Raw genomic sequence first — 10,056 nt, forward strand, 5'->3', positions numbered from 1 at the left:
ATTGGCTTCCCTTCACTAGAGGTCATCAAGCAAATACTGTAGGACAACTTGTTGGAAATGTTAGAGAGGGGATTTCTGTTCAAGTACAGTTTGTACTAGATGGACTCTGGAATCTCTGTGACTTCTGAAGGTCTATTATCCTTATTTTAGCCTCTGATACTGGAGCTAATCCTGTCCCTAAGGAGATACATAGGAAGACAAGGCTTATTAGTCTCTGATAAGTCCTTTGCCCTTTTCAGCTTGGCCAGCTTTTAATCTTCTATGCCTGGCCAATAACCTTGAGCTTGAGCCCTCATCTCAATCCCTTTCCTAATACTCAAGTTCTTTTAGGGCTGTGTCTTGCCTTCTCAGTAATTCTAGAAACTAAGAGTACAGGTTTTCTTCCCAAATCTCAGGTCTGTGTGGTTGTCTATTGGCTACAATACAACCTTCATATCTATTGGCTACCATATAACTAGCATGTTTATTGGCCCTGACCATCACTGGCTATTCAGCTACTTGGACTTTTTCCTATACCTTGAAGTTGAGACTCTCTCAATTATCTGACTTGTCTTTTCTGGTCTCTACCAACCTTACCAACATTGGTCTGGCCAATCCCATTGCTGAATGAGCCTCAGTTACAATAAGGGGAGCTGTAGGAAGCTTCAGAAGAGTCCTAGAGTTCTGCCAAACAGAGCAGTGGGGAAGAGAAGGATAATGGTAAGAAAGAAAATAAGTGAACTAAGAAAATTAAAGACTAAGAGAAGAAAGAGGAAAAGAGATAACCAAAGAGGGAAAAACAAAAGAATGATCAATATCATTTTCTTCTTTTCCAAGAGCTTTTAAATACAGGGAAGCAAATTTCAGCTCAAAATAAGAACTTTCTAACCATTAGAGTTATCCCAAACTGTAGTATGATTCAATATTATTACTACTAATAACTTCCATTTAAAATTCACTTTTGTAGTAGTTATAGGTAATATATCCCTCCTCATTGGAATTGGTCAAAGGCTGGATAACAATTTGTCAGGAATATTGTACAGGAGGTAGTGCCGAATTTGTAGTCAAGAAGACATGGGTTCAAATCCGGACTCAGATGCTTACTAGCTGTACGGTCCTGGACAAGTCACTTAATCTTTGTCTGTCTCAATGTCCTCATTTGTAAAATGAGGAAAATAACAACACCTACATTTCAAGGTTGTTGTGAGGATTAAATGAGATCTTTGCAAAGAATCTTGAAAACTTTAAAGCAGTATATACAGTTATCCCTTCCACATCACAACTTTCCTCATCATGGTTTCACTATGTTGCCTGTCAGCACAAGAAAGTAAACGGGAATTTTTTGGTAGTTTAGTGGAAGCCACAGATGATAGGCAATGAACAGCAGACAACACAGAGTTTATGACCATGCATTTAAACCAAGAGGTACTGTAAATACCCCATAAAAGAAAAAGAAAAAAAAAATCAGACTTTTTCTATGGTACGAAGGGAGGGCCAAAAATTTTTATGCTGGTTTTCCAGATCCTGAGGGTGCTGCATCCCTAACCGGAGCAATGTGGAAGGGACAACTGTAAATGCTAGTTAACTGCTATACAAATCTAAGAATATCCTTCCATGATATGTATCTCATTTGATCTTCATGACAACCCTTTGGGCATATATTACCTCCATGAAGTCATCTTTTTGAGTTGTAATAGTATGTAACATGGATTCACTTTAACATATGTTGATTGTGTTTCAAAATAGTTTGACCCTTTAAAAATATCAGGTTTCTTTCTCCTTCAGAGGCAGCTTACAGATAGTAGAGATGGTAGAGGGGAATACGTAGAAATAACTAAAGTACATAAAATGTCATTACAGCGTTCCATTCAGTGAGAACCAAAGCTGAGCTACCAGATATAAGTAATGAAGAGACAGAGTGCATCTTTATCACTTCATACCTTCCGTTATTGTGTTCTTTGCTCTATTTCTGGGTAGTGTCTTTTCAAGAGTTAATAATTTATTTTTAAAGAAACTGAGAAATTACATTCATGTTTTGTTTTTCTCTGTTTCATATTATATAATGCGAATTTCTAAATAAATATGAAGGAGTAAAATAATGTGGAGGAAGGAAACACCCTTGACAGCAGTTCTGAAAAACAAAACAAAACAAAACAAAATAATAAACCTGTGGCCTTCCCAATGATCCTTTGTGTTTGCTAGCATTAGGGTATTGAGGAACAAGGTCAATAACTTCTGTAGAACATCTATACATTTGTGCATACTTTAAATTTCTATTTACCAAATTTTAAAGTCTTTAACTTGCCTTATAATTTAAGATGAGTTTTTGCCTCCCTTGTAATATCTCTTAAGCATTTTATAATTTCTATAAATATTTTCTCTAAATATTTTTCTTTCAGTAAACTGATTTACAACCCTCTGATAGTATGTGGATTTCTAATTCACCGGTAGAATTTATTTTTGTTGACTACCAAAGCTTACTACCTATGCCCTTCACTTATATTTGCAAAACTAAACAATAAAGCCAGTCTACACACTAGAAGAAATAAATTACTATTTGTTATGATAAAGTCAACCACTATGGTTTGCTTCTTTGGGCAACCAAAACTTTTTTTGTTCACCTTACAATCCTCTCTACATGGCTAGGAAAGGGTATTATGTCAACATTACTTTTGTAGTTATTTCTTATATAGTTAGGAGATAAAATTCAAAAAGTACTTAGAAATTGAAGAAAACTTACACTTCAGTTTTGAAAAGTATGACCACTTGGTAAAATTATAATGCAAGATTTAAATCTTATGAATAACAATTAAAGTGATGATTTTTAAAAATAAACTACTTATCATGAGCTTACTTTTATGTAATTACGAGTCTTAGATTGTATCAGTGGGGAAAATTCCAGGGTGGAATAGAACTAGGAAAAGACACAGTATCAAGTTAAGAATTCACTGTACCCTTGTTTACATTTACATTTTGGGCTTCTCAGATATATAGAAACCTTTTTTTGGGGGAAACATTTTCTTTCTTTTTCTTTAAATTTTTCTTCTTCGCTTTACTACTTAAGTATTTTTCAAGCCTTGTTCTGTTCCATGGAAGGCATGGCAAAGAATTGCTTTTTGTATCTTTTCTTTAGTTTAGGTGCCAAGGTTTATGGTTTATACTTGTGTCAGATGATATATCCCAAAGTGTCTTTTCTCCAGGTACCTGGTCTGGGCTTTTCTTGTCTTTGAAGAAGTCTCAGACTATCATTTCTTTCCCATACAACTTTATCTAAGTCATCCATAGACTTTGACATCTTTCCTAATTGCTCTGGACCTAGCACTGGCAAACTTTGTCATTTGGCCTCCTCTCCCAAAGTGAGACATATTTTTTCTCCTTTTGTAGGACATATCAAAATTTGTGTAAATCTTTTTTGCTCCAGTACCTTAACTATTTACAGGTCCATGTAGCCCTTGATTTGATTGTTTCTTCTCCTTAGTTCTTTAGATCAAAAATTTTTTTCTTCTCCTTTCCTTAAAAAGTAGTATGTATGAATCTATATTGGTAGAGAAGTACGATGTTTGCTGTATTATTATTTAATAAACTTGAAACAAACTCAAGGCCTATAGAAGCAAGGGCCAGGGAGACTGCCAACACTTGGACCTCCAGGGTGGCTGAAGCCACCATACTTATCCAGTCTTATGCTACATTTCCCCTGACTGCCTAAACTATTTACATTTTTTAAAGTTATAAACACTTAACTTCACCTATTATCAAAATTATTGGAAAAAAGAAATACAGAGCCCCTTTAAGAAGAAATACAAAGCTCCTTTAAGGTATGTCCTAAATCCTCCATCCACTAAAAAACTTGTTAAATACCTACTTTGTTAAATGCCTACTATGTGTAGGACACTGTAAGAGGAGGTAATACGAGGTAGGAAAAAGATTACTAGATTCTGATTCAGAAGATCTGGGCTGAAATCATGTTATGATAATCATGGCTGCTACTTACTACCTATGTGAAGTTGGGTAAATCACATCAACTCTCTAACGTTTAGCTTCCTCACCTATAAACTGAAGATGTCAGATTAAATCTCTAAGGTCCCCACCCCTAACTGTAAAATTCCATTTTCCTACAGTCTTAGGTGATTGGGCAGTTGTAATATTTTGTTAAGACTCAATCCGTGCTCTCATGGAACTTAAAGTTTACTAGGAGGATGGCACAAATCCACATAACTGTAAAATACTATATTATATGAAAAGTATACTTGAGAGGTACAAAACAAATGTGAGGTCAGAGAGGGAGGAGTTGTTACTGACTGAGGGATCAAAGAAAACTTCACAGCAGAGATAATAGTGAGCATTGAAAAATGCCTAGAAATTCTACTTGTGAGGTGGAGAGGGACATTCCAGGCAGAAGAAACATTGTGAGAAAAGATATGGGTAGAGTAAAAGCACAGAATGGGTTTAAAGACAAAGAATAAAATATGGGGGAGAGAAGTAAGACTTGAAAGGTGAGGCAGGACTAGACTATAGAGGGCCTTGCATGCCAGAAAATGGAGGCTGCATTTTATTTAGAAGACAATAGTCACCTAAAAGTTTTGAGCAGAGCAGTGATTTGGCCTAATTATTTTATTCCTAAAAATTATTCTCCCTGCAGTATGATGGGTGGATTACATTGAGAGGGATTAGCAGTGGGAAGATAGGTATGGAAGTTATTATAGTAGCCCACATGGATTTTTATTTGAATTTGTAATTGTTTTTTTTTTTGTCATTTGGAATAGAGAGGAGATGTTAGATGCATGAGTTTTGTAAGTAGCAGAGGCATGACTTGGTTAAATATGAAGTGAGAGAAGCTCAATGGCAAAAGAAAAACCTCAAGGTTATGAAAATGGGAAACAATGTGATTACACAGGTATAAATAGTGAAGCCAGAAGGTTGAAGAGGTTTTTGGAGAAATATAGTAGACTTAATTCTTGGCTAAATCAAGTTTCAGGTGTTGATGGGACATCCAGAGGCATATATCCAGTAAGTAACTGGAGGAGGGGGTCCAGAATTGAGAAGTAGGAACGGAGATAGTTTGGAGAGTCAAGAGAATTTCTGACCTTGAGGAGCTGGGAGGGACTGAAATTAAGGACACAGATGGAATAGCTTTAATGAGAAGTAGGGATACCTCTTCTTTTATGACCTGGGGAAGGAAGAAGAGATCCTTCTAAACCCTTCACCAGTTAAAGAAACTTCAAAATTACAATTTTAAATATTAAGAAGCGAAGGCTCAGAAGTGATGTAGCCTGTCCCATTTCACAAAAGTTATAGAGTTCACTCTAGAATGTAGGTCATGTGACTCCTGGTCCAACAGTCTTTCTGCTAAACTATGTTGTCTCCATAAATATAATTCCTATCCTGTCCTTCCCAATACCCAACTTACTTTATCTCAGTCATTGGAGGTGGGATAGGTTTTTACCCTACCTGCATTATAGGTTTCTGGAAATGCTAGAACCAGTGTTAAGAGTTCCTTGAAATAAATATGGTTAGAGATATCTACAGTAGACCTGGGCTATGTTTTCAGAGAACATCAAGCTTTCAGATTAAAGTTCTTCCTGAATTTAAGGACACATTTGCAAAGGAATTGTGCATCACCTTCTTAGGTTGTCCAGTAATCTCTGCATCCAAGAAAAGACCTAGTAAATCTTGTCTATCACCTCCTGAAACAATTATAGGTCCATTCTTAAATTCTCTGCCCAATTTAGCTTTAACTCAGATGACTGACTTTTTTTTTTTGCCAATTCCTTTTTTGAATTGTGAGAGAATTGGAGGCTATTATATTAGAGACTAACATAATTACTTCATTGTCTGCTCTCCTTTGTCTAATTTTGTACCTTTGCACAGATATGCTCCTGGAATATTTCCCACTTGTAGGTGAAATTCCATTATAAGAAATACCTTAGGGCATCTAAATTCTTTCACAGCAGAGGAATTTTGTTAAAACAAGGTCAAGATTAGGCTGCCAAATCCAATCATTTGCAGACATAATTTTGGCACTTTACAAACCTTGAAATCAGATCTTTAATTCTGACCTCTTTTGTGAGTTCTAGGCTCACATCTCTACCTGCCTACAGGACATCTCTACCTGGATGTACCACTGGTACCTCAAACTGAATAATTCAAAACTAAGCTCATTATTTCTTCTCCTGAAGGACGGGACAGTCACAGGAGATATGTTTTAGGATGAAACAGGCAAAACTTGGTGACTGATTGAATGGCAGAGAGAAAAATCAAAGATAATCTCAAGATGACAAACATGGTAAATAGTGGTGCCATGGGCAAAATTAATAGTCTCCTTCAACCACTCTCCATTCCTATTACCATCATTATAATATAGGTCTTCATTACCCACTTCCTGGACTATAGTGATATCTTTATTGCAAATCTTCCCACCTTCATCCTCTCTCCCTGACAAACCAATATTCCTAACACGGTTAGAATAATTTTTCTTAAATAGAAATATGACCGTGTTATTACTCTCCTCAAAAACCATTAATGGCTCCAAATTTCCTACTGAATAAAATTTAAACTCCTCTATCTGGAATAGAAGTCCCTCTCAATCTGGCACCACAAACTTCACCTCTCGGTTTATATTAAGCTACAATATCTTTATGCCTTTACTCACACAGAACCCTAAGCCTGGGATGCCTTCTCTCTCCCTCTTCACTTGTTGGTTCCCTACTAATATTTTACAACTGAACTCAATTACTAGCTCTCCAGGGAACAATCTGTGTCCCCAGTCAATTACAACCCTCCTTCAGACTTCACATAATACCTTCTATTATGATTCTGTAATATAATATTGTATATTTTAACTTTCTATAGTGGCATCTTTCCCCTTGTTTGACTACAGGGCTCTTAAAGACAGATACTATGACTTAGAATTTTTTTTTTATCTTCTATGGTACCTACAATAGCAGAGTTAAGTGCTTAATAAATGTTTATTATCATTATGACTCCTTGACAACCTCTCTATCTTAGGCTACCTTGACCCTATTTTGCTTGGTCTAATATATTTGTCTGTCCATAATGCATATCTGCCTTCTTTTTTGGCTCCTTAAATTCCTCCCATCTATCTAACTGGAGTGCCCCACAAGGCTTCTGCTCTCCTCTCTCTACACTCACTTAAAACCAACAGATCATCCACTCTCATGGATCCAATCAGCACTGCTATGCTGATTCCTCCCATACTGACTGTGGGAGGTTAGGCGTCTCTTTGGTATTTTCCTATTGATCCCTGCTATTTGGATGTGTATGTCAACTCAAACTCATCCCCTTTGTCCTACTGACCTGCCAACAAATTGGCAGAAAACATTCCTCTTCTTTCATATAGTTAATTGATAGTTCTTCCAGACTCCTTTTTCTAAAGCACTGATCTCTTAATGTCACTCCCCGGCCAAAGCATTTATAGTTGTTTCTACTGTATACTCCTATGCTTGGGTTTCAAAATCCTTCATAATCTCTATATTTCTCTATATTTCCTAACAAGCACTCAGTGTATCAGTTGGGTCAGCCATTTCATTGTTCCCATAATACCATAACCATTATGCATGAATGTGAATGAATGATGAAGTTATTTGTAAGCCTTACTATGTGCCAGGCATTCTGATAAGTGTTGGGGATACAAATAAAAGCATGTAAGGCAGTCTCTGCTCTCAAGGTGCTTACATTCTAATGTGGGAAGACAATAAATAAAAGGTAGCTACAAGAGAGTAATGATTCCTATGCTGCATCATCTCGAAATGGCCAGCAAATGATATAGTGGACTGGTTCTAGGAAGCATGAGGTTAAAAATCACTGATCAAAGCCTAGGAACCCAGGGTCAGAGTGCAGGCAGTTCTGCTAGGAGAGGGTTGAGGAAGTTGGCCAGAACATTGTGACAACATAACTACCATTCTGCCCTCTTTCATGTGGCCTTCCCCGTTAGAATATGAGCTTCTTGAGGGCAGGGCTGTCTTTTACCTTTCTTTCTATCCCTAGTGTTTAGTACCATGCTTGGTACATAGAAGGTGCTTACTGTTTACTGACTTGCTGGCTATTGTCCCTTCTACCATTCCAACTGTGGTTACTCATCTCCCATTATCCAGCTAAAGCCTCAACTTCTGCCTGAAATCTTCCCCAACTATTTTAGCAAGTTCATAATTATACATTTCTCCAAACTCCTAACACATTTCAAGAAAGTCCCACTCAACATTAACACAACTGTAGGATCTTAGAGCTACAAGATTAGAAATAACCTAGTTCAACTCTCTTCTATTACAAATGAAACCATAAACAACAGCAACTCATATTTATATAGCATTTTCAGTCTCAAAGCGTTTTCTTCATGATGATCCAGTATCTACCCAGTAGTATAGGTATTATTGTCACCATTTTAAAGATGAAGAAACTGAGATCCAAAGAGATGAATGACTTGCCGGGATTGTATTGAAAAGAGTAGAATTAAGACAAAAACCCCAGTCTTCTGAATCATGGTCCAATCTTATTTCTATGAGCTTTCTCTCTTCAGTTTTTCTGTAATTCATAAAATCAAAGGTTCATAGACGTAGGGATGGCAGAGATGTCAGAGGCTTTCTGATCCAGTCTCTTGATTTTATAGTTGAGGAAACAAGCACAGAGAAATGAAATGATCTGACTGAGTTCACACAGTTGGTAAGTAGCAGAGCATGTTAACCAAGGTTATCTTTCTCTAAATCCCAAGGTTTTTATACCATATGGCTAACTCCAGTAAGCTTTTAGCAAATAGGACCAGATTAAAAATTTGAGGAAATGGCAATATAGTATTTAGAATGTCTTGCGCTCACAAAAATTCTTAACAGATCTTGTTTCATCTGTGGGTATGTTTAGTATAAGATTTATCCTGCATAGATTGTAAATTCTTTTAGGGAAGGAGTCATGTCTTAGATTTCTTTTGTATCTCAGATAACATGTAGCATAGTACTAGTACTGTGGCAAAAAGGTACCAGGTACCTGTCAATAAACAAATAGCTGTTAATTAATGAGTCTTTATCTAAATCCATATAAATCATTTGTAGAGGTAAAATAAAGCCTCTATCCATTCTCCCCACATGGAATTTAGGGAAAGGTTCTGTAAAGCCAATGAGAGTTCAGGCCCATGATGTCACTTCTGAGATTTCCTCATCTAAGCCCTAACATCTTCTTTTGTCTGTTAAAATCTCTTCTCCACTTTTATTCATGATGTGAAAATGATAATCTACTTTGTGTTGGAAAGGGTTTTTCCCTCCACTGTTTTATTTCCTATAGAGAATTTATCACTTGATCAGCCAAATATCATTATTACAGGCCATTCTTCAGAGATAAGGCCTGATTTTGTGTCTCCCACTGTCTTCTGCAATTTCCTTCTACTCCCCAACATGAAACTTTCATTCCAGTTCAAGTAGTCAACTCTGTCACCCAGACATATTATATACATTCCTGTCCATAGACTTTCATTCAATCTCCTCTTCATCCAGATGTTGCCAATCCCTACATCATCCTCAGCTCCCCTTCAAGGTCCAGTACAAGTGTTATCTTCACCATGGAGCCAGTGGAAAGACAATTAGATTTGGAGTCAAGGTGAATCCTGAATTTGCCACTTAATTAGTTTGTTTACTTGGGCAAATCACTTCTCTGATATTCATTTTCCATATCTGCCAAATGGTATGTTCTTTTCCAACTTGAAGTCTGTGATCTGTGGTCTTAGGAAGTTTAAATGATAATTTCAGCCTTCAGTAATCTATTGCCTGAACAGAATACAGAATACAAAAGGAAGGCCAGGAAAAAAAAGCACAGACAAGCAGGACAGCTATTAAAGCTACAGGTTGAATTTATATTATTTATGTAGCATGTCTCCCCCTCTGGCCCTACTGTTTGAACACCATTTCTGTTACCTCTATCCCGTACCCTTGGGTGCAGAAAATGGAAAAGGCTGCTCCCAACCATGTGTTGGGCTTATGAAGACTAGTTACCAATTCTTCTGTCTCCCAGAAGCTGGTCCCAAGCATCTCCCAAGCACATGAGTGGCAGTATTTTAAGTGGCCTGGGTATGTAACA

The 10,056-nt window shown here is 36.9% G+C and overlaps 1 pseudogene; it reads right to left on the bottom strand.

Annotated features, from left to right (window-relative positions):
* Nucleotides 1-2,961: 2,961 nt before the first annotated feature.
* Nucleotides 2,962-3,645, bottom strand: LOC144457632 (large ribosomal subunit protein uL29m pseudogene; annotated as a pseudogene).
* Between the last annotated feature and the right edge of the window lie 6,411 nt (nucleotides 3,646-10,056).

The sequence above is a fragment of the Phascolarctos cinereus genome, unplaced genomic scaffold (assembly GCF_003287225.1).
Source record: "Phascolarctos cinereus isolate Bilbo 61053 unplaced genomic scaffold, phaCin_HiC Scaffold_5;HRSCAF=322, whole genome shotgun sequence".
Classification (NCBI taxonomy): domain Eukaryota; kingdom Metazoa; phylum Chordata; class Mammalia; order Diprotodontia; family Phascolarctidae; genus Phascolarctos; species Phascolarctos cinereus.